The sequence below is a fragment of the Meriones unguiculatus genome, chromosome 2 (assembly GCF_030254825.1).
Source record: "Meriones unguiculatus strain TT.TT164.6M chromosome 2, Bangor_MerUng_6.1, whole genome shotgun sequence".
In the NCBI taxonomy this organism is placed as follows: Eukaryota; Metazoa; Chordata; class Mammalia; order Rodentia; family Muridae; genus Meriones; species Meriones unguiculatus.
Window position 1 is genome coordinate 104516793 of NC_083350.1, and position 27964 is coordinate 104544756.

Consider the following 27964-nt stretch of genomic DNA (forward strand, 5'->3'; position numbering starts at 1 on the left):
TCCTCAGTGGTTTCTGCGTCCTCAGCTTACATATAACCTACAGAGGAGGAAACCCCACCTTCAGCATCAGTTGTTAATCTTGTCCGGGCCACAGAAGAGTGGGTTGAGTGAGGAGCTCTGTTTTTGTGATAAAGTGAAAACAAGGAGGCATTGCTTTGATACCGCTCCCCTCTCTGGGTGTGTTTATGTTTTATAGGGCACAGAGTTCTGCCTTGAGAGTGGAAGAAGGTGCGGTGAACACTAGCCTGGGGCCTGTGGTTCTGACTCCGGCTGGGAGGTCAGCAGTGAACCCATGACACCCCGTTCTTCACAGAAGGCTGTGATGTGGTAGATAAGAGCTCCCACTGCCTGCCGGGGCTGAGCTCCTCCCAAGAAGGTGCAGCTCACTCCGTGAGACCCTGGAAATGGGCCACCACCCCTCCTTCTTTGTCATTCTCGAAGGTCTCTTCTTTAAGTCCTCGGGAAATATTTTGACAGGGTAAGGTTTTACTCAGGAGTCCCGAAAGTATTTGTGAATCGAAAGTCTTCAAAAACAGACAAAAAGAAAGTCGACCGCTTTGCATAAGAGGAAGCTGCCTTGTGGACCTACAGGGTTAGGTAAAGAGATTTCGGCCAGGCGTGCAAACAATGCAGCACCTAAAAGTAGTAGGTGTAAGAGAAACAAGCAGCCTCCTACACACCGAGATTTCCGAGAGCTGACCTTCCTCTTCAAAAGGCCAGAGGAGAGCAGCTTGGAAATGGCTTTTAGGCAATACATTTATTAGCTTTTCAACGAACTCTGTCAGGGCTTGGGATTTAGCTCAGTGGTAGGGTGCTCCCCTAGCAAGCGCAAGGCGATGGATTAGGTTCTCATCTCTGGGGGAAAACCAGTCAAAAAGATCAATGAACTCTGTCTACAAAATATAGCTCTTCCAAATATATAAATCTGATAAGGAATAAAATCTTGCTCCTATACCCAGCAGCCAACCTGATATTAATTCATTTCGTCTGAGCTCTGGAATGCATATGTAGAATGAGAATGACTTCTGCTGGGTCCCACAAGAAGAAAGCAATTCCTTTCTGTTTTCCTCACCGAGTTGTAAAGTCCCCCTTGTTTTGCCATCTAGGAGCTGAGTGCCACAGAGAGGGATGTTTTTGATGTTGACTTTTATTTTTAGTTATACTTATTTACTTATTTTTGTTTTTTTGAGACAGTGTTTCTTTGTGTAATACCCTGGCTGTCCTGGACTCTTGTAAACCAGCTGGCCTCAAGCTCACAGAGCTCTGCCTACCTCTGCCTCCTGAGTGCTGGGATCAGGCCACTACCACCTGGCTTGATTTGTTGCCTTTTAGAAAACATAATGCATGTCTCACGGTTTTGTTTCTCATTGCACTCCAAAGAGTGTTTCAACACCCTAAGAGAGTGCTTAAGAGTGAGTGGAGAAGTGGTTCAGCAGTTAATGTCACTCACTGCTCTTGCAGAGGACCAGAGCATGATTCCCAGCACCCTTATAGCTATCCAGGGAGATGACTGCTCTAGTCTTCCCTCCACCGAATAGATACATCAATGAGATGAGCAACGTTGGCTATTAGGGTGTGTGGGCATGTCTCCAGGGCAGGTTCACCCACGGGTGGAAAGGTGGAAAGTGGAGATTAGAAGCACATGATGGAAAGAAGTCTGGGTGGTTGTGAGCAACACTCAGGCGTCTGCACTAAGGCCTAGCAGATGCCAAAGAGGATTCCAGGGATGTTTGTCTCAGTCTCGAAGACCGGGTTGTTAAAAGAAGAGAATTGCAGAGCCCGCTTTAGCTCCTTCGTCTTAAAAAAAGCAAATCTCTGTCTGTAGGCACCCTCCATATGTATGTTTTAGTGGTAAAGAATCAGAGCTCTGTAAAAGCCTATCGTCGCTGTCAGTGATGAAACAGAAAGGAGGAAAACGTAGATAGTCAAGCACACCATGCCTGCAGGTAGCACAGTCTCCTCTTTCCACCTGCTATGCATGCTCTGTGCCTATTCACTCTTAGTCATTTAATTAATAAGCATGTGCTTGTTAGGCATGGTGCCAGGTGTCATGGAACAAATAGCCAGAATACATTATTTGCCCTGGAGATGGTCTTGGCTTCGTAAACATCCCAGGGAGGAAATGACCACCTCTCTCTACGGATAGACGAGATGCCAGGAAATCTTCCCAGAGAAGGTGCAAGGGGTATGGCGGTGTGGATGTCTTTGTGGTGTAGGACAGTAGCTTGAACCACGGCACACTCTGGCTTGGTGCGGCTGGACCCGTTTGTGATTCACTAGTATCAAGGTAAAGGGAGAAGTGGTGTGGTGTGAATTCATGGTCTGATCTTACATGTCTCTGCTTTTGGGGATAGAGATGTACCTTTGGAATGCCAGCATTAGGAGGTTCAAACAAGAGGATGAGACATTCAAAGCCATCCTCAGCTGCTTAGTGATTCCGAGAGTACCCTGAGCTACACGGGACCCTGTCTCAAAAACGAAGAGAAAATAAGTAAATGTTTTACCTTTTGTTTAGAGGAAAAGAACTTGACACAGCCTGAAAGCCTGAACTCAGAATCACACAACAGCAGAGAACATGGCATTAAAGCACCAGTGAATGAGCAAGCAGGCTTTTGTGACGCGGGTCCTGAGTTTCAGGCTGTAGGACTCCACTTTCCGAACAAGCCCTCTAGAATAATATAGCAACTTGCAGTTTTGAGGGAATTGTTCTATTTTTTTCCTTCGCTGCAGGATATACTTAAAAAAATGAAAAGAAAAAGAAAAAAAAAAGAAAGAAAACGACTTCTAGCTTCAGTTTTAAAACGCCTTCTTTTGGGAGCCCATTAGTCATGAAGGTGTTTCCATAGCAAATGTGTGTGGGATGGCCTCGCTTTGCTGGCCACGGTTCAAGGGAACTTCTATCATTACATCAGTACCAGGCCTGGCAGGATGGCTTAGAAAGTCCGTGGCACGGTTCCCGTAGCACGAGGTTTAAAGACAAGATAAAGGCAAGGCAAAGACTTAGAGGAGAAATGCAAACAAGTAACAAAGGGAAGATAAAAATGGAAATAACAGCTCAGTGCGAATAATAGGAATGCAAATGGCGCGGCTAAAATAGGAAAGGAACATTATTTTCGAAAAGACAAAGCAAAGGAAAGCTGTAATAGCTACGGATTTTGCCTGGTGAAATCGTACACGGCGCGTACCCTTCCCTGTGCAGCCACCTACTCGAAGCTTTCCCAGCGCGAGGCTGGGAGGCTGTGAACTTGGTGAGTCATTTTAAGGTTTACTACAAAGTTCCAATCTGCTCAAAAGAGATAAAAAAGACAAAAAAAAAAAAAAAAAAAAAAGAGAGAGAGAGAGAAAACATCATCACCACCACCACCAAAAATTTGATTTAATCTTTCTCTTTCCCCCCAGCAGCTGCCTGCTGATGGTCCTATTTTATAGCCAAAGATTCTCATTGGGGCTAGTAAGAAAAAGAATAGTAAGTGTATGCAAAAATGTAGGGATTTTTCGTTTAGCTAAAAATAGATACGGTGGGGAAAATATATCTGATATGTCAATATTCATTTAAGAAAAAAAGTAACCTGAATATAAATGTTTTAAGTAAAAACATTGTAGGGAAAGTTTATTTATGGGAGAGTGAGGAAATGGGCTGGGAGAGACAGAATTAGAGACTAGAGTCTGACTATATTTTGTTTTCATTCTGAATTCAAAAGCCTGTAAATGTTTAATGTGATTATAAAAAATTAAGTATAAAACAAAACCATCTTTAAAAAGTTGAAAGCCGAAAGACTCAGAGGAAATTGAAACTCAAATTGGTGTCACTATCACAGAATGGAGTTACTGCAATGATGTAATTTATAGACATAACCCAAGGAAAAATACTATTACCTGTTATGGGAATGTGAATTAGTATAACTGATATAAAGAAGAGCTTGACGGGTCCTCACAACACTACAAGGAGAAACAGCATTAGGCCCAACAATCATGGCTCTTGTACTCATGACTGTCTCATACCCAAGAAGATTAGTATATCAAATAGACTCCCCTACCATTCACAATATCAACAATTGGAGTCAACTAATTGTCCATCACAGTAATAAAGAAGATATTCACACACAGTGGTATATTCTCAACCTTAAAAAGGACAAAGTCCTGCCATTTGTGGTTATGTAGATGAGCCTGAAGGACCTTACCTTAAGCAAAATACGCTGGGCACAGAAAGACAAAAGTTCCATGGTCTCACTCATAGGGAAGTTTTGATTCACAGATTTTGATTCACTGAACTGATTAAGTGAATTGAGTGGAGTTGAATTGTGGTAATCAGGGCTGGAAGAGCAAAGGAAGAGATTAATGGCACAAAAATTACAGCTGCATAAACAGAATAAGTTGAAGTGTTCTGTAGCCCAGTGTGGTTACCAGAGACCACAATAAATTACAGCATATCCTGAAAAAAAAATCTAGAAGAAGGAAATTTGTTTTATTTTATTTTTTAATTAATTTTGGGTCAGCACACAAGCGCTGGGTTTCATGGAAGCACCCTCATACATATGCACCCTCACACTGTGTTCTCAGCCACTCCCCTCCCCCTCCCAGCTGGTTTTTCTTTTAGAAGAGGGAGATTTGAATGTACTCATCACCAGAAAATTTAAATTTGGGGGGTGCTTGGTGTGCTGCTTATTCTGAGTTGATCACAAGCCACACCATAAACACATTTAGTCATTTGTTCTTATTAAAACAGAGTTAAATAGATCTTTCTAATCTCATTGTTGAAAATATTTTACTATGTTGGCCTCCCTCCCTCCTTTCCTTCCTTCCTTCTTCCTCTCTCCTCTCCTTACTATCTCTGCCTCTCTGTCTCACACTCTCTCTGACTGCTGGCATGCTACTAGATAAAGCAGATGAAGAAGGATTTTTGGCATAGAAGATTTAAGACCAAAGAACTTTAGCAAAATCCTGCAGTTTGGAATTTGTACTGTAGTAGTACTTATGAAGTATAATTGTGACAGATCTTAAATTGGAAAAGTATGGATTCCCCAGGCCTCTCCACACAGGAGACTTTGAAATAACAACAGGCAGTTGAGATGAGAGCTCATAGTGTTTGTTCTTTCAGTAGGGTCAGAACCCTGCGCTGACTGGAATCTCTCCATCGTATTCCCCATTCAAAGGGACCAGGCTTGCTTGGGAGGGGACTGTTCACACACATTGGGGCTGAAATCATGTAACTGGAACCTGGAATCATCCATCAGAGCAAGGGCAGAGAAGTGATGAATGACATGTGGGTTATATAGAGCTGACCAGGAAAGTCTGACTTTGGGTAGACCGGACATCCGATATGCCATAATATAATAATGGCGAGGAGCTGAAATATGTCAAAAACGTTTAGATAGATATTAAAACACGCACATGCTCACAGCCAACACGACCCTTCAAGACCTGTCTGTTGCTGGTTTTAGACACAATTGAGCGACTCACAAGTTTAAAATCCAGAAATGAAGGGGGAAAGATACCATACGTATTCTCTTTCCACACGTGACATGAAGGGTAACCAGATAGCAAATATCTTCCTCAAAATTAAAGTGAATGTAGGTGATTAGGGGAGGAAAAAACCTATTAGGGGACTAAACAGTTATCCATGCTTTGTCTTACTGTTAATTATGTTTTGTTTTGACAATGAATTGTGGTCAAAAGAAAACTCGTCCCTTTCATGAGTGTATTTGCATATGCATGTGTATGTACACATCTGACTGTGTATTTTATAATGATGCAAAGTCCTTGTGTAACTTCAGTATAATCTAGTTATGTGGAGGGCAGGAGAACTAGATAGCAATGAAAATGAAACAGAATTAATCTGGGACTTTTAATTACTAAGTCTCATCAATGGCATTTATGTTGTTATTCTCTCTCCGTGCATTTTTTAAAAATTTCATTTAGAAATGTTGTAGGTCATCCAGTCAGTCTTTTTTTCTGCCCTGTAATCTAACAGTCCTGTTTTCCACTGCCTTTGTGTGCTCACGGAGATGCTCTCAACACATGCTTAGAAACAAGTCTGCTGCTGTTGTGGGCAGTGCCTCTCTAGAACTATTCAAAATGTTTGTCCTGGATGAACACTGGACAGAGGGAGACATGAGTTCTTCACAGTGTCGGAGCCCCGAGCGGGTAGCATTTTGCCAGGCATGAGCCTTCCGACATCTGGTGTCTGGAGCTTTAGAATAGCCTCGGCTCTGTTGCTCTCCTCTTCTAGAAGGAAGAATTATCAGAAACAACACCTCTCATTCAGCTGCTCAGGGAGGGTGCGGTGAGGTCTTGTGACTGACTACAGTAGCCCACAGCAGGAAGACTGGCTGCTAGTGAATTAGCATCGAGCTCGTGATAAAGCCTTTCGATTCGTGACTAACTTTATTCATGTAAGCATTTGTAATTTCTTTAGCAACAAAACTCAGTTTCAGCAAATTGCATGGAGTTACTCCAAGGATATTTGTAGTTGTTCTGAAGGTTTTATTCCATCTAATCTTTCATTTGGGATGCATTTTTATACAACTTCATTGGTATTTATGTACCTCAGTTTGTTTTTATATGAAACAATTTGTGTCTTTGGTCTCTTGAGTTTAGTCTTTCTTTTATTCTTCCTTCTGATATCTTTGTGATTTTGTCATCGTTTTCATTTAGTTTGTATGTGTTTGTGTATTGGGGGTGTTCAGTGTATGCTTTTGTGTGTGTGTGTGTATGTTTTGTGTGTTTCTGAGTGTGTGCTTGTGTGTGAGTATGTGTGTGTATTTGTGAGTGTGTTTCTTTGTGTTTGTGTGTGTATTTGTGTTTGTGTGTGTGTGTGTGTTTATGTGTATATGTTTGTGTGTTTGTGTTTGTGTGTGTAGGTCAAAGGTTGATATCAGGTATCTTCTGCTATCATCTCTATTTTTTGAGACAGAGTCCCTCATTGAACCCAGAGCTCACCAATTCTACCAAACTAGCTCTAGGTATCCTTTTGTTTCTTCTTCCCTCAAACTGGGGTACAGATCCCAGTTTTTTACGTGTGTGCTGGAAGTCAGAACTCGGGTCCATGCTTAGGCAGTAAGCGTTTTTAGTGATGGAGCTGTCTCCCTAGTCTCTCATGTAACTCATGTAGTCTCCACAGCTTGTGATTGTTGTAAAGGGTTCTCCTTCTACAGAAAGAATTCCTTCTCATGTTTGTACCGGTTTTTTAAAAGCATCTTCTTCTTATTCTATCGATACTTAATGCTGCATCACAGTGTTAAGTGCAGCTTTCTCCTCTTCTCACAGTGCTAGAGACAGGAGGTAAGTGCCCTTGGCTTATTAGGCAGGCTCGTTACCACCAAACTAGACCCACAACTGTAAAAATAAAACGGTTCTCTTCTGCTATGTTGTCGCTTTCATTGACAGCTTGTTTTATTTATTATTTTTCTGTTTGCTTTCTCTGTTAGAAGCTTCCTTTTAATATCTGGTGACCCGGGGGATTCTCTAAATAGCTGACTGCACATTGTGTGTAGAGGATGAAAAAAGATTATCTTTGAGGCAGGGTTTTACTCTTTAGCACAGGTCTAGCCTCAGACTTGCTGAGATCCTCTTGCCTCAACCTCCTGAGCATGAGGCCAGTTCTTACTGACTGTCCAGTTTCCTAGGGAGAAAGTATTTATTGGAGGCTTCTAAGGGCAGTGTTAGAAATACAACCCAGTTGTTCTGTCGTCGGTATAACTAAGTCAGAGCAGGTACCCAGACCATCAGAATGCATTAATGATAAAGGATTCTCTTAACAGCGCGGTGCTTTCCGGCTGTACTCAGCTTTGTCTTGGTTCTTGTGGATGGTAGTGCCGTCTCAGAGAGCACTTCTCCAATCTCTTGCTTCGGATGAGTGGATTAAGAATCCTGTTGTCGATTCTGGGTTTCTTGTTATTCCATATGAAGCTGAGAATTTTTCTTTCAAGGTCTGTAAAGAATTGTCTTGGTAGTTTGTTGGGAATTGCGTTGAATCTGTAGATTGCTTTTGGCAGAATGGCCATTTTTACTATGTTAATCCTGCCAAACCTTGAGCATGGGAGATCTTTCCATCTAATTCTTTCTTCAGAGATTTGAAACTCTTTTCATACAAGTCTTTGACTTTCTTGGTTAGGGTTACACCAAGGTACTTTATGACTTTTGTGGCTACTGTGAAGGGTGTTGTTTCCCTAATTTCTTTCTCGGCCCTTTTGTCTTTTGTATGTAGGAGGGCTAAGGATTTTTTTGAGTCAATACAAAGTGAATAAACTGTAATTAATATAAATATATATAAATAAATAGATGTCTTTTTTAAAAAGAAAAAAAAAGAGTCCTGTTGTCACGGGGCATGGTGGTGCATGACTTTAATCCCAGCAAAAGCAAGTGGATCTCTGTGAGTTTGAGGCCAGGCACGTTAACAAAGCCAGTTCCAGCACAGCCAGAGCTACACAGAGCCCCCCTCCCCCCCTTTTTTTGAAGAAGATAAGAACTTTATTTCTATTTTTTAATTTTTATTTTTTATATTAATTACAGTTTATTCACTTTGGATCCCAGCTGTAGCCCCTTCCGCCCATCACCTCCCAATCTCACACTTCCTCCCTCTTCTTCTCTTATGCCCCTCCCCCAGTCCAATGATAGGGGAGGTCCTCCTCCCCTCCTATCTGACCCTAGTCTATCAGGTCTCATCTGGACTGGTTGCATTGTCCTCCTCTGTGAACTGGTAAGGCTGCTGCCCCATCAGGTGGAGGTGATCAAAGAGCCAGCCCATGAGTTCATGTCAGAGACAGTCCCTTTTCCTGTTATTGGGGAACCCTCTTGGACACTGAGCTCACATGGGCTACTTCTGTGCAGGGGTTCTAAATCATTTCCATGCATGGTCCTTGGATGGAGTATCAGTCACAAAAAAGACCCCTGTGCCCGATATTTTGGTTCTGTTGCTCTCCTTGTGGAGCTCCAGTCCTCTCCAATTCTCCTAACTCCCCCTTCTTTCATAAGATTCCCTGCACTCTGCCCAGAGTTTGGCTATGAGTCTCAACATATGTTTTGATATACTACTGGGTAGAATCTTTCAGAGGCCCTCTGTCGTAGGCTCCTGTCCTGTTCCCTGTTTTCTCCCTCTTCCAATGTCTGTCCCGGAGAAACCCTATCTTGGTCTCAAACATACACACACACACACACACACACACAAATAGATGAAAATGATAAAGAAATAAAAAAAGATATCAGAAGGAAGAAACTAAAAACTAAACTCAAAGACACTAATAGTTATTTCATATAAAAATAAACTGAGGTGGGGAAATACCAACGAAGTCCTATTGTAGAAGAAAAACAAAGAGGTTGGGAGGGCTCCACAAACCTCTGTAGGTAGATTTCATTTGATCTAACCATTGTGCTTCATGCTCCAGGAATATAGAAGTTTTCAAATTTGATGTTGCACAATTGCTGCCATCCTGTCCTCTTCAGGTCAACTAGAATCTCTAGGGAGAGGACTTCCAGGTTTCCGATACCTACTATCTGATTCAGACGCCTCTCTGAAAACATCTTCAGCTCCAACCGTCACCTGAACTTTGAGAGGGGAACTTCTGGTTGACTGCATCATTTTACCTTTCCGTCGTACAAAGTGTCATTCTGTTGACATGAGATAGTGGTGAACTTTTCTGATCTGTTGAATCAATGGTCACTTTCCCAGTGGGTCTCTGCTCTTTTCCTTTCACGTTACAAATCTCATTTGCTGTCACTTCAGGCCTTAGTACTCTTTGTTCTGACTCCTACTGATTCAGTAGGTTTCTCTACTCCTCTGTCCTATTCTCTTCTGTGCCTGTTTAATTTCCATTTAATTTTTTAAGCAGTATCTTAAAAGGAAACAAAGTAAACAGCAAATTTAATCTATTCTGTTTAACTGGAAGTTTTAGTCTTAGCCTCATAGGTTTTTAAACATAATTAGTTTTGACTACAGAATTTATGAGCATTTATAGGTTTCTAGAAAACAGAATGAAAGGTACTTTCATTTTCTTATGCTTCACCAACTACAAATTTGGCATCATTTGAAATTTTAATTCCAAGCTATAATAAAATAATAACTTTATATTATGCATCAGTGATTTAAAATGATTTAAACTGAACTACGCTTTTAACTTTTTCTTATATGGAATATATTCTCTTGGTTTTTTACTTTTATTGAGATATTTATTTCAACACACGCTGATGCAGATTTTAAGAGCTCGTCTGCAGTGAGGTTGGGGACAAGACAGACCCTACTAGGAGGATGTCTAAGTTCTGGATGGCCTCAAGAGTGGCACTGGGTACTTGTTGCAGATCATGTCTGTTTAGTCTGAGTTACATTTGACTGCTTTAGTCCTTGGGCTAATTGCTATTTTCTCACTCAGCTTAGTACTTGGAGTGGCTGTTTGGTAGACCAGCACACTCATTCTAAATGAACACTGCCTATCAGTGCCATAAAGGATTTGTGACCCCTTTCTGCCTGAAGCTCTCGTCACTGCCCACTCCAAGCTACTTGCCAGTGTATCTCTGCACTGGACCCAGTGTTTCACAATCCTGCCTTCTCAGTTTATTTCATGACTTTTTTCTTTTTTTTTTTTAACTTTTATTAATTATACTTTATTCACTTTGTATCTCCTCATAAGCCCCTCCCTCCTTCCTTCCCAATCCCACCCTCTCTCCCCCTTCTTCATGCATGCCCCTCCCCAGGTCCACTGATAGGGAGGTCCTCCTCTCCTTCCTTCTGATCTTAGTCTGTGAGATCACATCAGGAGTGGCTGCATTGTCCTCTACTGTGGCCTGGTAAGGCTGCTCCCCCCTCAGGAGGAGGTGATCAAAGAACAGGTCAATCAGATTATGTCAGAGGCAGTCCCTCTTCCCATTACTATGGAACCCACTTGGACACTGAACTGCCATGGGCTACATCTGTGCAGGGGTTCTAGGTTATCTCCATGCATGGTACTTGGTTGGAGTATGAGTCTCTGGAAAGACCCCTGTGTTCAAATTTTCTGGTTCTGTTGCTCTCCTTGTGGGGTTCCTGTCCTCTCCAGATCTTACTATTTCCCACTTCTTACGTAAGATTCCCTTCACTCTGCCCAACAGTTGTCCATAAGTCTCAGCGTCTGCAGGGCAGAGCCTTTTAGAGGCCCTCTGTAGCAGGTTCCTATCTTGTTTCCTGTTTTTGTCTTCTTCTGGTGTCCATCCTCTTTGCCTTTCGGGATGGGGATTGAGCGTTTTAGTCAGGGTCCTCTCTCTTGATTAGTTTCTTTAGATGTACAGATTTTAGTAGGTTTATCCTATATTATATGTCTATATGAGTGAGTATATACTGTGTGTGTCTTTCTGTTTCTGGGACAGCTCACTCAGGATGATCCTTTCCAGGACTTTTTTCAATATCTGTGTTGTTGACACTATTCTTTTTATTTCCATTACTGTTATGAATGTGTGTATTTATTTGATTATATCAGTGTAATTGAGATAGCTAAGAATGTTTATTCAGATTGCATTTTCCTCCTTTCTGGACAGACAGACAGACACACACACACCCAAACACACACACACACACACACACACACACACACACACAATCATAATATCTTCACTTACCAACTTGTCAAAAATTGTTTCTTGTGGAAAAAATTATTACATTTTCATTTTCTTTTCTTTGGTCTTGTCCTTCCCTTGCCTTCTTAACTCCATCCCTCACATTCTTTCGAGACAGGATTTTGAGAACAGGTTGCAAACTTGCGACCCTCTTACTTCAGCCTTTTGAGGACTGGAGTTAGAGATCACCCAGCTTGTATTTTTTTTAAGTCTTTATCTCTCTTCATTTATTAAATCTATCCTGAAGGCTCTTTTAAGGTAAGCTAAAATTTAAAAAAGAAAAAGAAAATCAACAGTAAAATTCTAACTCTTATGTTCAATTTCTCTGTGTACTCCATTCAGTGTCAAAGAATGCTGCACCAGGATCTCTCTAGCATCAGCAGGAAAAATTACATCAATGCTGGTGGCTTCTGAAAAGACATGGTTGTATGAAAGACAGCCGCTATGAAAGTGGCATTGTCCAGAACAAGTTTCTTTAAATGTACTCACCTCAAAAGAGCTTTACACGCTTCTTTAGGGAGGTAAATATTTTCTCATACTTTTAATTGACAGCCACACAATTTTCTGGAATATCTTACTGAATTTCTTGACATTTTAATAAGTACAGAGATTCATCAATATTGTATTAGGAAGTTCTCTGATGAAATCTTTTAATGTAGCCCAAGTTTGCTCCTGCCTTCTCTTCCTGGGTGTTGGAATTATGTGTCACTATGCCTGGCCAAAATACATGTTTTCTATCAAACGTACTATTTAAAGGAGGGCTCCTGCATGCATTCATTATATTTTGTGAGTCAGGAACTTCTTACTGTGTAGCTCAGGTTGATTTCAAACTGTTGATCTTTCTGTCTCAGCCTCTTGAGTTCTGACATTACAAGTGTGTGCTATTAGACCTGGCTATTTCTGAATTCTTTAGGGTAAAACCATTTTTACCTGTTGGTGAGAACTATTGAATTTTTTACTGTGGACTTCTGCTTTTGAAATCATAATGTAAAAGTCTAAGAACACAGCTTGATCTATGAAGTTTCATTTCTGTCCTTCTGTACAGTAAGTCAAGGTTAGATTTAGCATCATTGTGTAGTTTGTAGTAAAATACATGCCATGCTGCATGGTTTTCCTGGTTAATGTTGTGTTCATAGCCTAAAGAATTGGTGACATGCTTTGTTCAAACTCATCTCTTGAGTTTCCAGTTATAATTTCATTGCTTATGCAGAAGTGGGCAAGACATAAACAATATTTTGCTAAAGAGAAAGATCATTACATGCTAATATTTCTGGCAGCTTGCACACTGTTCATGGGGAGGATGCTTCGTCTAGCTTCTCAAGATCTGTCAGTGAGCTTGTTTTCTCTTGCTCCAACACCCATGATTTGTGTACATGCATGTGCTATTTTTGCATATCTTTATATTTGACTCAGAGTGTCCTTTGCTGTGTGCAGTATCATTATGTCAGATCTCTTTGTCCCTGAGACGTGTGCTGGCTCTTGTTTTGTTTGGAAGGCAAACAAAAATGGAGCAATAAAATGGCCCAGGGTATTTTGCCCCTGCAAGGAATGTACTAGACAGTTCATGCCAAGCTTTTCATCATTTACGCAAGAGAACTAGGTGCAGAAAAGGAAATGATTAGTTACATTCTCACAGCTGATTAGCTCCAACACAGAGCAGCGTAAAGGGTGTGTGTCATGGGTGGGAGGAGAAGGCCTCACAGATAATTCTTGTCACTGCTTCCAGTCAGATGATTCAGGCTGAGACTACGCCAAACCTCAGAGATCTAAACATGTTCTTGGCTCCAGATGGCAAATAATGTGTATCAGATTTCTGCCTTACTTTTGGAAGGAGTTTATACTTACGTTTTATTTTTTTCTAGTTGTCCATTTTTCTCCGTCCACTTTAAGTGTGCATATACTTCATCGGTGTCTAAGATAAAGTACTGTCCTCAGGGAAGCCCCGTGGGACCACAGTATGGAAAGAATTTGAATGGCACCTTAGAAAAATGGTTCTTGCCAAAGACTAAATATAATAATACAATATTTACTTTTGAGCCCTTGAAAGAGTTCTGGACTGCCCAACCCACACTTTTTGTTTAAATGCTGGACTGTTTTCTGTATAAAATCTAACAATTTCATGAGTACAGGCAAAGTTACTTGAGTAACCCTGCCAGGCATTTTCCGAAAGATTTTTGGTGGGGGTTGAATTGACCACGAACAGATTTTGGTTTTATGAATATTTAATTTTTAATTTTTTGCTCTGTAGTACAGCCACAGAAGCTAGATTGCTGTGCATAGTCGAGTGTCTCTCCATGATGTGTTTCTCAGACTTGGACTGCATCTTTCATGCTCGTTCTGTACATTGTATTTTACCGATGTCAACTCTGTCATGCGCTGTGCAGTCCATGAGGGTCATGACACAATTTGCTAACAACAGTTTTCATAATGTAGCTCTGTCTATGTATTAAGCTCTGTATATTCTTTTTATATACATATGTGTGTGACACACACACACACACACACACACACACGCACACACAGAGCTGGGAATTTCACACAGTGCTAGTGTTTGTCTGAGATGCACAAGGCCATGGCTTTAATACATATGGAAACAAAAAACTCCCTTTCCCTTTAGGAACTGTTACATCCTTAAGAATACATCCAGTCTGTGCTCATTGCAACTTGTTTTAGAGGAAGTATTGAGCTGGGAAGCATGAGTCCCCCTCCCAGCTTTTTCTGTGAGAATTAGTGTGATGTCGTGTGAGCCATCTGTCTCACTTTCCTCGTTGAAAAATGAGAGAATAAGACTTCATTACACCCCAATCCTAAAGTTTCACAGTTCTTTCAAATGAAATGAGTGCAGCCACTTCACCAGTCCTCACAGCAGGATGCTTAGCGGCTGTCCATTTCCATCTGAGTGACAACACTGTCTTCTTCTCTGAAATAAGCACATGTGATGGTAGCTTGTCTTGAGGACCTTGAAGTTTTTGAGAACTAGGTTCCTCTTCATTATCATAGCAAGTTCTATCATTCTGGGAATCATTGGCAATAGTTTTGGTTATTATAGCCAAAATTTAAATGACGTTTCTTTACCAAAAGCAGCGTACCACGTATACATATTCCAAGAGGAATATTTTAGTTTCTCTCCATCCATGTGTTTCTGTGTTTATTTCATTTTGAGGGCTCAAGGATCATTCCTTTCTGTCACAACGTGGTCCTAGACTTTAGCGTGCAGACTTTTGTCTGGTATCTGTTCAGCAATGGAAGAAATCTAGAGGAGCTGGCCGGCTAGGATGCCTGTGCAGCGGAGACCAGATACCATCTCAGGATCATCCAAGTAATTTCCCTAAAGAAAATCGGTGGCTTACACGGAGTCTCCCTGAGTTCCCTGGCTTGTGTTGCAGATAGAAAAAACACATTTTCAGAATTAGATTTTTCCTTACTGGAGGGAGAAGAAGGTGACATTGATCTGGCATGATGACCTTCAGACACCGGTATTACATACTTCGCAGTTACCTGTTATAAGCTCACGAGGTCCAGTGGCTACCTGGTCCTTCTTCTGCGTCTTCTATGCAAATGTCTGGGACTCCATATTGATGATCCTCAACTTCAACATTGGAGATTACTTGCCAGATGTTTTAGCTCTTCCTATGCCATGAGGACAGGGTGCTACTCCCCAGAAGTCAGAATGAGGCTGGATTCAAGGCAAGTTCAGAATCCAGATTAAACCAGTGGATGTTGGCCATAGAAGTCACTGTGTAGGAAGGGAGAGTGTGGACAGAGCTGCAGTCATTCCATGTTCTGGTATATCAAGTCTGAGAGAGGGGGCAGCTTCATTGAATTAGACTGTGAGACTGCCTAAAAACTGATTATACCTTTCAACAGGTGAACTTAGAAGGGTGCTGTAGGGCAAGCTAGGCAACACTTGCTTAAAGAATTTTACAGGGATTCAGGTGGGGAGAAACACAGCAATCTCAACTCTCCTTCCTTGCTAATTTCCTCCTGCTTTCTGTCCCCTCCCTCCCTGAGTTCCTCATTCTGTTCTATTCCTTTCAGGGAATCAGGGTGCTGTAGGGAAAGAGCTTTGCTTTGTAGAATCAGACACTTATTAGCTAGACTCTTCTCTTCACCATGTTCTTCCACCTTATTTTAAATGCCTCTGAGGCTCCACTTCTCATAGCCGTGAAGTGACAGATAAAAATATTCATATCCCGTAGCTGCAATAAAGTTTGATTAATATGGTACTATCAAACAGCAGTTATGAAGTAGCAAATACATGTATTTTCTTTTCTTTTCTTTTTTTTTTTTTTTTGTGAGACAGAGTTTCTCTGTGTAGCTTTGGCTGTCCTGGACTCACTTTGTAGACCAGGCTGGCTTCGATCTCACAGCAATCTGCCTGTATCCCTGAGGGCTGTGATTAAAGGTGTGCACCACCACACTAAGCTAAATATGTATTTTTAAAGGTGAACAGTGGACAACACACCACCAGGTATCTGCATATTACTGGGGTGGGGGGAGATTAAGAGCAAAGACCCTGACGCCATTGTGCGCTTTGAATGGGTTACAAGTTGGTAGAGGTTGTTGTAAATAAACCCCATCACCACCAAGCGTGGCAAATCTCTTTACAGCAGACCTGACATTTAAGGAAGGGACCCTATGCTCTAACTTAGAGAAGGCCAAGGGCTGCTTCCTAGAAACCCATGCCACATTCATTCACGCTGAGAACTAGGGGCTAGTAAGTGCCGGTTAAAGTGCAGTGTGTGCCCAATAAGTAAGTTAAGGTGCTGAGGTGCTGGGTGGGCTATGACATGGAAAGAAGGCAGCAAAGGCAGCGCATTCTGACATGGGAAGAGGCAAATGGTGAGCATTTAGGCTGGTGCTGGGCTGGGCTGGGGTGGGCAGGGCCGGTTACCACAGGCTGTATGTATAATCTCACCCTCCATTTTAGGGATCAGTGAAACCTCTGTCTCTTGATTGGGAACAAAAGCTCTGCTATGTTGCAGACCCCCTTGGTTCCTGATAAGAGTGGGCAGATGGTTAGGTAGCTCACCCATGATTCCGTGTAATCTCTTGAGCTGTATTTTTGGTTCTAAAAAAGAAAGGCTTATCTCACTAGTAACAGGGAAGGCCATTCTTGGTCAGCTGGCTGTCTCTGTTGCTTCTAAACTAATCTGAGGGATGTTGGGCTACAAGACACGGGAACTTTTTATCAAAGTTTTTTTTTTTTTTTTCTTCTGGTCAGCACGTTGTAGCTGCCAGCTCCGAGGTACTGAGAGCCAATTTTCATACCATCGGCCTCTGGGAATCTCAGTGCTTCCTGAAAACCCAACCAATCCTGATTCTGCGATATGACAACCTAATTATCATTCACTTTTCTTGGGAGTGGCGAGAGAAATGACAGAACAGTCAATACGCTAGGTGCAAGATGGATTTATTTATTGACTTGCTGATAGTTTGTCTCCGTGCTGATGCTACAGCTAGGAGCATCCCTGCAGCTGCCTTTACCTCAGAGGCTCAAGAAACATCTGAGCTGTGCTCGTGGCTCAGAGCTGCGAAGGGAGAGAAATGGTTCATTACAGATCCTTTGCATCCTCCTTGCTTTTGTGCAGCCATTTTGGTGCTAAGGAGTCCTCAGTAAGGTGACCACGTATTTATCACCCACATCTGGAAACTACAAGATGAAAAGGGACTGCTGTCAGTTAGGAGACAGGGACATCACATTTCAACCGGAAATATGTTGGGCAATATTCTGTCTGTATGGCTGTCCTAACCAGGAACTTTCTATTGGCCGGAAGGTCATTTACTAGTTGGTGCTGTTTGAGCTTAAGGATCAATGCAGTTCTGGATTTTTTTTTTAATGGCTTCCCTCCCCCGCCATGTTTTCCAAAACAATTTCTCAAACATTTTTCATTTACAAGGTCTTCACATTTCTCAGGTCAATGTTAGCCATCTAAACACAAAGCAAAGGAAGAAAGCGGTAAGAACAGGATCAAATGGAAGCTGAGCTTGAAGGCCCTCAGTGGTACTCGTGGCTCCGTACAATCCTTTACTAAGTAAAGATAGAGGCAGAAACAACGCTGTCATCAGGGCGTCAGCCCTTGGATGACTTAATGCACATTTTCCAGCTCTGATGAAACAAGGAACCATAGACAGAGTCCATTGTTCTTGCTGTTATTGTTTGTCCAGGGAGGTGACAAGGGACGTGGCATCTCACATTCAACCACCACAGAAGGAGGGGGCAGCCACTTATTTGGTTTATAAGCTGTTTGTTTTTAAATAAGTTTATTGGTAAAATAATAAGAAAACATTAGTTTGTTTTTAAACTAACATTGACCTTAGACAATATTTTTTCTATTGCAAATTAAGTAGCTTGTGCGAGAACTTAGTGACCAAATACTACTTTAGTTTTGCATTCTTTCATTGTCAAAGTAACAGTAAAAACTACCTTATTATTTTTTTTTTCATATCGGCTGACATGGGTTGTGACAGTCCTAACTCATGACAATCCTTCTGTCTCAGACTGTATTGCCTGTTGGGATTATAGTGTGATCCCTAATGTCCAGGTAAAACCTACCACTTTGGCACTTTTTCTGTGGCTAAGGTTCTCCAGCCAGGAGGATTTTTGTCCCTCACTGGGATGTGTGGAAGTGTATAGATAGGATGTTCACCACCACAGCTGGCTTGATGGCCTTTCAGACAATGTCCCCAGATATCAACAGTGCTGAAGTTGAGAAGCTGCTTTGTAGCATGTTAATCATTAATTCATTAGTTAGCCAATAGTTATTCATTGAGAAGTGACTATGTACTGGGCATTGCAGTACTGAGGATGCAGTAGTGGATAAAACTGGATAAAAATTCTTACTTATGTATGCTTTTCATTCAAGGTAGGAGTAACAGGCAACAAAGAACCAAAATGCTGAGCATCCTAGGAGGTTTTACATACCAAGGGAAAAAGTAAAACTGGGAAGGAGGAATCGAATATCCACCAGGAAGCACAAGGTTTCACTTATGTATTAAAGTGGAGCCATTTCTCGCTGTTTGCTGCATCTTAGAGGGGTGCAGCGCTTGTGTAAGGGACAGTTTATTCTTTGTCACAGTGTCTGGTGCAAAATGGGAACTCGATCTAGTTTCTGCAAAGCCCATCTCCATCTCACTCTTTACCGTTTGTAGGGACTGCCTTCTGCCTGTGCTCTTACTCTATGGAGCTGGCTTTGTGAAATCTTTCCTGTTCTGAAACTGCTCTTCCTTCCTTCCTCCCCTTCCTTCCTTCCTTCCTTCCTTCCTTCCTTCCTTCCTTCCTTCCTTCCTTCCTTCTCTCCTCCTCCTCGTCTTCTTCTCCTTCTTCTTGACTCGATGCATAGTGAATCTACAAATCTATGGAATACAGTATGATGTCTTAGAGACACACACATGTGTCTCTTGTACTGATCCAGTGCTTGAGTATCATTTGTATGATCAGATTTCTACGAGAAGTTACATCTCATGGTCTCACACACACCAAACTACCTCCCACATCCTGTTAGACCCTGCATCACTTTAGGTAAGACAAGGGACACTCAAGTGCAAGTTCCTGTCCCTAGGAAAAGAGTTGCGTGGGAGATGGGGCAGTTTTTTTTTTAATATTTTCTCCACTTTCTTAGTTTCAAATATTAATTCGTCTTGTGCTAATTGCTGAACGACTGTGCTATTTTGCTTAATCATTTTGATCTGCCATTTTATCAACCCAAATTCTGTCTAATTCTAACTCAAGAAAATGTGCAATGTATTTCGTATTCTCTGCAGGGAGGATATAGAAAATAATCACTGAATTAAACTCCTGCTGTTAAAAGTTATGTATAATATTTTTGTTATCAAGCATCTTGCTTAGGTATCCTAAAATGTAGCCCCTTTAAAAGAAAATGTCATCCCTCCCTATTAATCTTCCAAATCTTCCAAGGCTTTGCTTTAGAATTTATGCTTTTCTCTTCTCCTTAAATCAAAAATCTTAATACCTACATTTTGCTTTTTTACCTCACCTCTCAAAATTTTACATGAGAAGAGTCAGGAGAGACAGTTTGCAATCAGTCCCTTTGATCTTGATCCAAATCTTCCTTTAATTACTGGCAGCGGTTACAGTTACAACCTGAAGAAAAGAGATGAGGCCCCAAGAAAGAGCCAGTGAAAAATGCTGATCCTCTTCGTTTTAGAGGTTTTAGAACAGAAATCATCATTTATAAGTATATTTTGAAGAAATGGGTCAATGAATGACAATGCATAGTCAGTTTTAAGGGACCACAGTTCAAGGTGGATTTCAGTCAAGGTCTCTTTTTTCACAACACTTTTGTCTGTGTGGCATTTATCTTATAGTTTCATACAGGAAGAAAATGGATGTCAGATACTAGAACAGGAAGAAAGTGAGGGAGTGAGGGAGAGGAGAAGGGGAAAGAAAGAAAAGATTAAGTTTGTTTATATAATTTGTTTATATAATTTACTTCATCTAATCCCTCATAGCTCTCTGGAGTATATTTGTGTTAAGCAGAATCGAGTTAAGTGGGAAGCTTTGCTTTTATTGCTCTGAAACTACATTTTACTGATATCCAGTTACACAGAAGTAAGTGTCCTGGCTGCAGGCAGTTTATAATCCACAAAGAAACTGAGAAGTTCTCTGGCAAATGTAGACGCATCACATGTTTACCCCTTGAGCACTGTGAAAATTGACTCCATTAGCATGATCATATGCACCTGTACTTCTGACAGAGCAGCGGTTTTCATTGATTTTTCCCTTGACAGGAATGCAGAATCAGAAAGTGATGATTTTACTAGCAGTTTTTTTTTTTTTTAATCCAGCAGCTCATGTAACTTGTTGCATGGGTTTTGAAGTTATTTTGAGCCAACCCATGCACTTATGTGTAAATCCAGTGAGACATCATTGATCAGACTTGGTTTCCACTTGCAAAATCAGAGTGCTGATGTCCAGGTCTTTCTCTGAACTCCAAAGCGACTTCTGTAGTTGCGCCCGTTGCTGCTGTTGGCATGTATCTTGGTGGATCTTGGAGAGCAATGATGCACCTGCCTTGGTAGGTGTTGACCCATGGTGCCTGTTAGAATGATGTGTCCAGTACAGAGTCAAAGAACTGGGTAGGAAAAGGGTGCTGCCATGATAGGGGAAATGCTGGAAGAAAAGAATTGAGAGTTTCCCTGAAAATACTGCTCACCACTGGTACTTACTCGCAGGTTCTACAGCTGTGGGGCACAACCAACCACAGGTCAAACATGTTGCAAGAAAAACTGCGTTGGTACTGCACACACAGATCTTTTCTTGTCTTGACACAACAGGGCCACTCAGCAGCTATCTATGTAGCACTTATGTTAGAGTCGGGTTTATGGGTCAGCTGCAGAGGTTAAGATATGAATTCTAAGCCATTTTACATGAGGACCTGAGCCAGGAACTGCAACCAGCCTCTTTGGCATCCTAAAAAAGTCTGTACTTTGTAAAATCAGATAAAGGAGATGCTGAGAATTAATGAGAAGAATTGGGGGACTGGAGAATCAGGAACATTTTTGTTCGACAATTCCTGATCAATGGTCATTATATTTTTTTTCCTTCCTAAAGAATTACCTTCAGAAGAGCTAACCTTCCGAGCACAAATCACAAAAGAGTAGAATGTGTTGTCTCTCCCTTTATCCATTCTTTAATGTAAGACATTAAAAACAAAAGTTGTTTCACTCACATCTGATTAACTCAGGAGAGTCATAATCCATCCAAACCAACCTAAATGAAGAGAAGGGAATAATCAGGCCCTCATTATGCAAAATAGTGTCGTTAATTTATCACACAGAACTGGATAATAACTGCTAGCTTCCACATTACTTTTGTTGCTGCCGAAGCTTATTTCACATTGCATAAAATCTGGACATATTACAATAGAGGCCACATTACTCTATTAGAAGAGACAGCTTCAAGTACTTCTCTTATGGAATCTCTCCATTTGGAAAATGTTAAGGAAGGGAAAAAGTGCAAGCAAGGTAAAGGCCAGGGGATTTGTGGCATCACCTGATGGGCCAGCTCTTTTGAGGCTGACTCCCAGCTGCCATGCATAGGACCATGGAGAAAATCAACATTTCTAGTGGAAAGAAAATCCAAAGAGAGTTTATGTTCTTTCTCAGGGAAGTGTTGACATTTTAATTACTTTCTGTTTGCTTTGGAGCTACATTTGAGAATTGGAAGCAAGTTAGAAAAAAAAAAAAAAAAGAATTGGCTTTATTAGAAATAAGACAAATTGACATGCAGGCAGGAGCTGGCAGGGACCCAGGCTTAGCTCGCCACAAACTGGAGTCTGCAGCAGGACTCAGGAGCTCCAAACTAGTTCAGCTACTGAGAAGCCAAGCAAACAGTTCCTTCTGGGCTGAGCCTTGTTGCTTCCTAGAGAGGCCTGTGCTTCTGCAATATCTAATCTTTTCTGCCAATGCTTTACTTAACATGGCTTTTTCCCCTTTAAACTTAAACAGAGGTTTGTGAAGTAGAACAGGTTGAGGAGCAAAGAAGAAAAACAGGAGAGAGAGAGAGAGAGAGAGAGAGAGAGAGAGAGAGAGAGAGAGAGAGAGAGAGAGAGAGAGAATGGTTGGGGAAGTTGGAGTGATTGATGGGTGGGCATAGAATTATTTAGATTTGCAGATAATCTGATAGTCTTGATATTGCAGAAGGAGGAGGAGGAGAAGAAGAAAAGCAAAAAACCCTGGGATTGGGGATGTGGCTGGAGTCACTGGCTCTAAGAGATATGGTTTGTTTACACTTTTCTCTCTGCACCTGGAGCTGCCTGGGATTGAATAACTATGTAACAAAACCAGGGTGCCTACACTACATCTCAGGATGAGCAAATCTTAAAATAGTAATGTGGCACAAGAGCCAGATGAAAAGAATTCTCTCTAACTAGCATCGCAGTGATGCCTGTATGTGGTGCCTCTTGAAGACTTAGGCTATCATCCTCCCATGCCTTGGCCTCCACAGTCTTGTTAACCACCAGGGAATGTACAGAAACACCAGGCTCAGACCAGTCTGTTCAGTGGTAAGTGGCTCAAACTGGTCCCTGAACACTAGCTCATGTTGAGGTGGAGAGATGGCTCAGCCGTTAAAGAGCACTGGCTTCTCTCCTAGACAAACCGAATTTGATTCCCAGCATTGACATGGTACCTCCCAAATGATAGTAACTCCAGTTTCAGGGTATCCAGTGCCCTTTGTGGCCTCTGTGGCACCAGGTATGTATACGGTACACAATTATAATGCAGGCAAAGCATCTATATGTTTATTTAAATAAATAAGTAAATATATGTATTTTAAATGAATCATTAAGTGCCTGCTTCGGCAGCACATACACTAAAATCGGAATGACACAGAGAAGATTAGCATGGCCCCTGTATAAAAATGACATGCAAATCCGTGAAGCATTCCTTATTTTTAAAATACACAAAAAGTTAAAATAATTAAGAACACCTAATATTTACTTTGTGCCTGATACATTAAATACTCTATTGAAATGTTCCCCCAAACCTGTAAGTTGATTTTATCTCTACTGTAGATACTGCTATTTCTGTTTTACAAATGAGAATACAGAAGCTTGGGAGGGTTTAGTAAATACCCAAGTTGAATCAGCTTTTGTTATAAACATTTCAAATGAATCTGAAAGGAAATAAAAAGTGTAATGAGCCATCTAAGTTACTTTCCTTATTCAGGGCCAGTCTTGTCCATCAAAACTTGCTTCTCCCCATCAGTTAGAAGCAAACACAAGTATTATTTTATTTCATAACTTTCTCTTCAATACGTCTCTTGACACCATGATTCTTTAAAATAACATAACCACCAAATTTTTACCAAACCTAACAAACATCACCAGTAATTTCCTGTATTGAAAACCAGGCACCCAGTTGGCCAGCATTCCCATGTGCCTTATGACTTGCTATTTAAAAAAGCTGTGTTTGATTCCTTGATGTGTGTCTAGGGTTTCCTCCAATTTATGCTTCTTCTTCACTGTCGATGCCTTCTTAAAATCTTTGGTTGAAGAAATGAGAGGATTTTTTTCCCCTGAATGCTTTCTAATAATCTGGATTTTTTTTTTCTTTAAAACATTCCCTGAGCATTTCAGGCATTTTCATCATCTTGTCCTTTGTAGTTTTTGTAAATTCAGTTAGAGCTGGCACTTAAAAAGAAAAAAAAGATTCTACTTTCCTGCTTTTTGGCAACATCAACTCCCCGTATGTAAAGTAGTAACATTTCCATAAGTAGGGGTGCATGTGTGTGTGTGTGTGTGTGTGTGAAGAATCCAACTATTAAAGATTTTTGCCTGGATCTGTTAATTCATAAATTATTTCAAAGTGATGATATATTGATTTTGTAATTTATTTTTTTTTACAAGCATGCTATTTTTAGGTCAGCTGTAGGCTAATAGCAAAATTCAATGAAAATTAGCTGACATTCTGATATATGTTCCATGCCTAACCTCAGCCAATGTTTTCCCTCACCATAGACGTTCATCCCTAAAGCAGTATATTTGTTTGTCACACTGATGACCTTCTGTTGCCACATAATTATCACCATATGTGCGTCATTTCATCAGGCTCAGTCTTAGAGGTATGAATTCTGTGGGTCTTGACAAAGGCAAAATGGTGTGGAACAAGCAATGATTTCTTTTATCATTTATTGGCAGGGATAGTTCAGGAAAGAGATACCTTGTTCACTCCTTACTTCTCAGTTGTCTGAAGTAAAAGGAAGAACAGCCATCACCAGGATATATTATTTATTCTGGTGCACCGGCTGGCTAAGGGTAGAAGGGCATTCAACCCTTGGAAAATAAGTGGCATGGTCAAGCATCTGTTTGACCCTTATTGGGTTTTGCTGTCAAGAACAGGTATGAAACAAATGAAGATATGATGTGAGCAAAGAGCAGAACTTTGTCTGTAAGAAAAGCTTATAGTCCCCACAGAGGCGTCCTGCAGTTGAAGTGAACGGTGAGGCCTCCGTGAGCCCACCGCTCTAACACTGTCCACAGCAGAGCCTTATCAGTATGCAGAGACGAATTCTTTCCCCTACACGGATAAAAGAAGGAATAAAAGGGGAAGCATTTCTGAATCGCTCCCTCCAAGCACGGAAATGATTTTAATTACCAATTCATCTGTTGGCAGACTCTTCTGGCACATGTACCTGCAACTTGGAAAGATAACAAATGAGCCGACTCCTTACTCCAGGGTTCACACTGATAGTGCTTGCTAAATTTCCTCTCAGAAAAGGATCCCAGGCAACAATACATCTGGCGCTCTGCACGAGGAATTTGTCATGTCTTTGACATGTTCAGCCTCCATTGTCCACACCACCCCGACAGCAGGTCCTTTATATTTCAATGAAATTGCAGTCTGAATTAATATAATTAGAATGTAACTGCTATTCACGGCACAAACTCCTTATTTCCAGGGGTACAGATCTGATAACATGTCTGCTCGGGATCTTCCCGGTGATGGCTGCCGGGGCCAGCAGATAAGGAAAGGATGGAGCATACACCGGTTAACCAGTCCTTTAAAATATTAATGGAAATAACAGAGAAAGAGGAAACCTCCTCATCCTTGTCAGATATAAATAGAAATATCTTTCAGACTTAACTAGCTAGTATTGCACTTCTATAAAATACAGAGGGTAGCCTGTCTGAACCAAGAGACAGAAACAAAGTAGAAAAGATTGCATATCTTCCAATGACAGTTATATGACATAAAATGGACAATTCATGGATAGAATCCTGGAATTAAGAGGTGGATGGATGACTTCATTTTCTTTCCTATTTTATTTTGGACAGCTGATATCACTGACCAAGCTGTCTCTATCAAGTAAAATAATAAATTTCATGTTAGATTCTTGGGGTTTAGTCTTTGTTTTATGTCCCTACAAATTTCTTGAATATTGATAAATGGCAAAATGACATCTTCGGCTTCTTATAAAATATTGACTCACCTCCTCTCAAATGCATTGACTTTCTCCCTCCCAGTGATCCATCTGACGGAAACGATGACCTAGGATTGCTCTGTAGGGAGATATTCCCGGCCTCTTCTGTGAGAATTGTGCAGGTTGCAGACTGAACACTCATGTCTGTCCCTCTCCAGCAACATGTTGAAGTCCTAGCCCCACTGTGATATTTTGAAACTTGGAATTAATGAGATATAGGTCAGCTCATGTGGGTACACTCCCGCATGATGAGATGGGACTGGTATATTTACAAGAGGAAAAGCAATACTCTCCACCAATGTGAAGATCCCTCTATTGTCTTCTCCTCTTTTCTTCTCCTTCCCCCCTTACCTCATTACTTCCTCTCCATTTTCACCTTGTGAGTACACAATGAGAAGGAAGTTGTCTTCCGTTGAGGAAAATTCTTACTGAGGAACTGAATTGGTTGGCATCTTAATAAAGGATTGTCTAGCTTCAAACACAATAGAAAATAAATGTCTGCTGTAAAGCAATCCAGTCATAACATTTTGTTCTTGGGGGAGGGGGATGGTGCAGCTCTGCCAGTGTAGGCTAGGCTTTAGGTACGGTGTGAGTTTAGTCTTCAATGTGACAGTACTGAGGTGACGAGTGCTTTAAGAGATATGGCCCAAGGGCCGGCTCGTTTGTTTGGCGAGGGCATTGCAAAATCAACACTGATTTATAGACTGAGTTAATTCTTACAAGAGTAGGTTGTAACGAAATGAGCAAGCCTGGCCTCCAAGACAGCTAGGTTGTTTCCAGTTTCAGGATATTGTGAATAAAGCTGCTACAAACACAGTTGAATAAGTGTCCTCATGGTAGGATGGAGAGTCGTTTGGTCATATATCCAAGAGTGCTATAGCTAGGTCTCGAGGTAGACTGATTCCTAATCTCCTAAGGAAACACCATAATGATTGCCATAGTGGATGTACAAGTTTTCACTCTCACCAGCAATGGAGGAGGGTTCCTCTTGCTCCACATTGCAGCAGCATTAGCTGTCACTTGCGCTATTGATCTCAGACATTCTGACCATGGGAAGACAGAATCTCAAAGTAATCAGAGGGGATGGAAGACACGCAGAAGAACATGGCCCACCAAATCAACTAAGCAGGGCTCTCGTGGCCTCACAGACACTGAGGAAGCAAGCAAAGGGCTTGCATGAGTCTGCACAAGGTTGTTTACCATGTTATCTTTTCCAGGTACCATCTGCCACGTGACACCATCTTCAGGAGAGGCTCGCCAAAGGAGGAAAGGATGAGGCTATTCTGTCTGCAGCTTTCAGAATCAAAAGTGTGAGCTAAGTGGACTTCTTTTTTTTTTTTTTTTTTTTTTTTTTTTTTTTTAAAGATTTATTATGTTTAACATTTATAAATGTTCTGTCTGCATGTACACCTACAAACCAGAAGAGGGCACAAGATTTCATTACAGATAGATGTGAGCCTCCATGTGGTTGCTAGGAATTGAACTCAGGACCTTTGGAAGAGCAGCCAGTGCTCTTAACCTCTGAGCCACCTCTCCAGCCCCTAAGTGGACTTCTTTCGATGAAGTCCCCAGCACTGGCTGTTTTGTTACATCAATGGAAAGCAGGCTAATAGGAGCACTAGACACCTGCCAGTCACCAATCTCCATCTGGAATTATGTTTCAGAAACTGTGGTTGAGGAAACAAGGAGGATGCTGGGAGGAGATAGTGCTAGACCCCAGGGCCAACATTATATGAAAGATGTTTCCAAGGGATGGAAACTACTCAACCTTAATGCATCTTGCAAGCCACATATATTAAAATGCTACAGTTGATCTGTAGAAGGCTGGCTGCGCCTTCCCAGTTTGCATCTTTAGAAAATCCCGGAGTGAGTCTATGGTGTTGAAGTTGTGCTGGCAAGTATTTTCCTTGTCTCCTTCAGCTTGACGAAACCATCATTTTCCACTGAACAGTCCAGGGGTTTTCAGAGTTAGGTATGTTCAATAATCATGTACATATAAGCATGTGACCTTGCAGGATATGAAGAGGATTTATTAAAATTTAGATGCTGGGAATTTCTGCTAGATGCTGAGTGGGAGTTTCTAGTAGTGGTGTCCAAAGTACACAGGTTGAGAACGTCTCCAAGTATTTCTGATGAATTTTGAAGGACACCCACTACGAGCGAGCTTCCCACGGACACAGATGTTCAAGTTTACCACCTGGGAAGATCTCTGGTACATGGTGCATGGAGTGGCTTGAGATATGTTCCCCATAGGCTCGTGTATTTGAATACTTGGTCCCCAGGCCAGAGAGGTTCTGGGTCCTTTGGGAGGTGTGGCTTTGCTGGAGAAAGTACAATACTGGGGACAGGCTCTCAGAGTTTGTAGCTTTTACCATCTTTCCAGTTCTTGCTGTGTTTCCTATGTGTGGATGAAAATGTGACCAGACAGCTTCCTGCTCC

General features: G+C 41.4%; 1 long non-coding RNA gene and 1 other non-coding gene across 2 annotated transcripts in view; both read left to right on the forward strand.

The window, feature by feature from the left end:
* Window positions 1-26855, forward strand: part of LOC110565805 (uncharacterized) — a 36072-nt gene extending 9217 nt beyond the window's left edge. The window contains exon 4 of the long non-coding RNA XR_009589647.1: window positions 26743-26855. This is a non-coding gene — a long non-coding RNA (uncharacterized LOC110565805). The remainder of the gene's footprint in view (window positions 1-26742) is intronic.
* LOC132652699 (U6 spliceosomal RNA) lies at window positions 22892-22998 on the forward strand. Its single transcript, XR_009590276.1, has one exon. It is a non-coding gene; the product is annotated as a U6 spliceosomal RNA (small nuclear RNA).
* Window positions 26856-27964: the final 1109 nt, after the last annotated feature.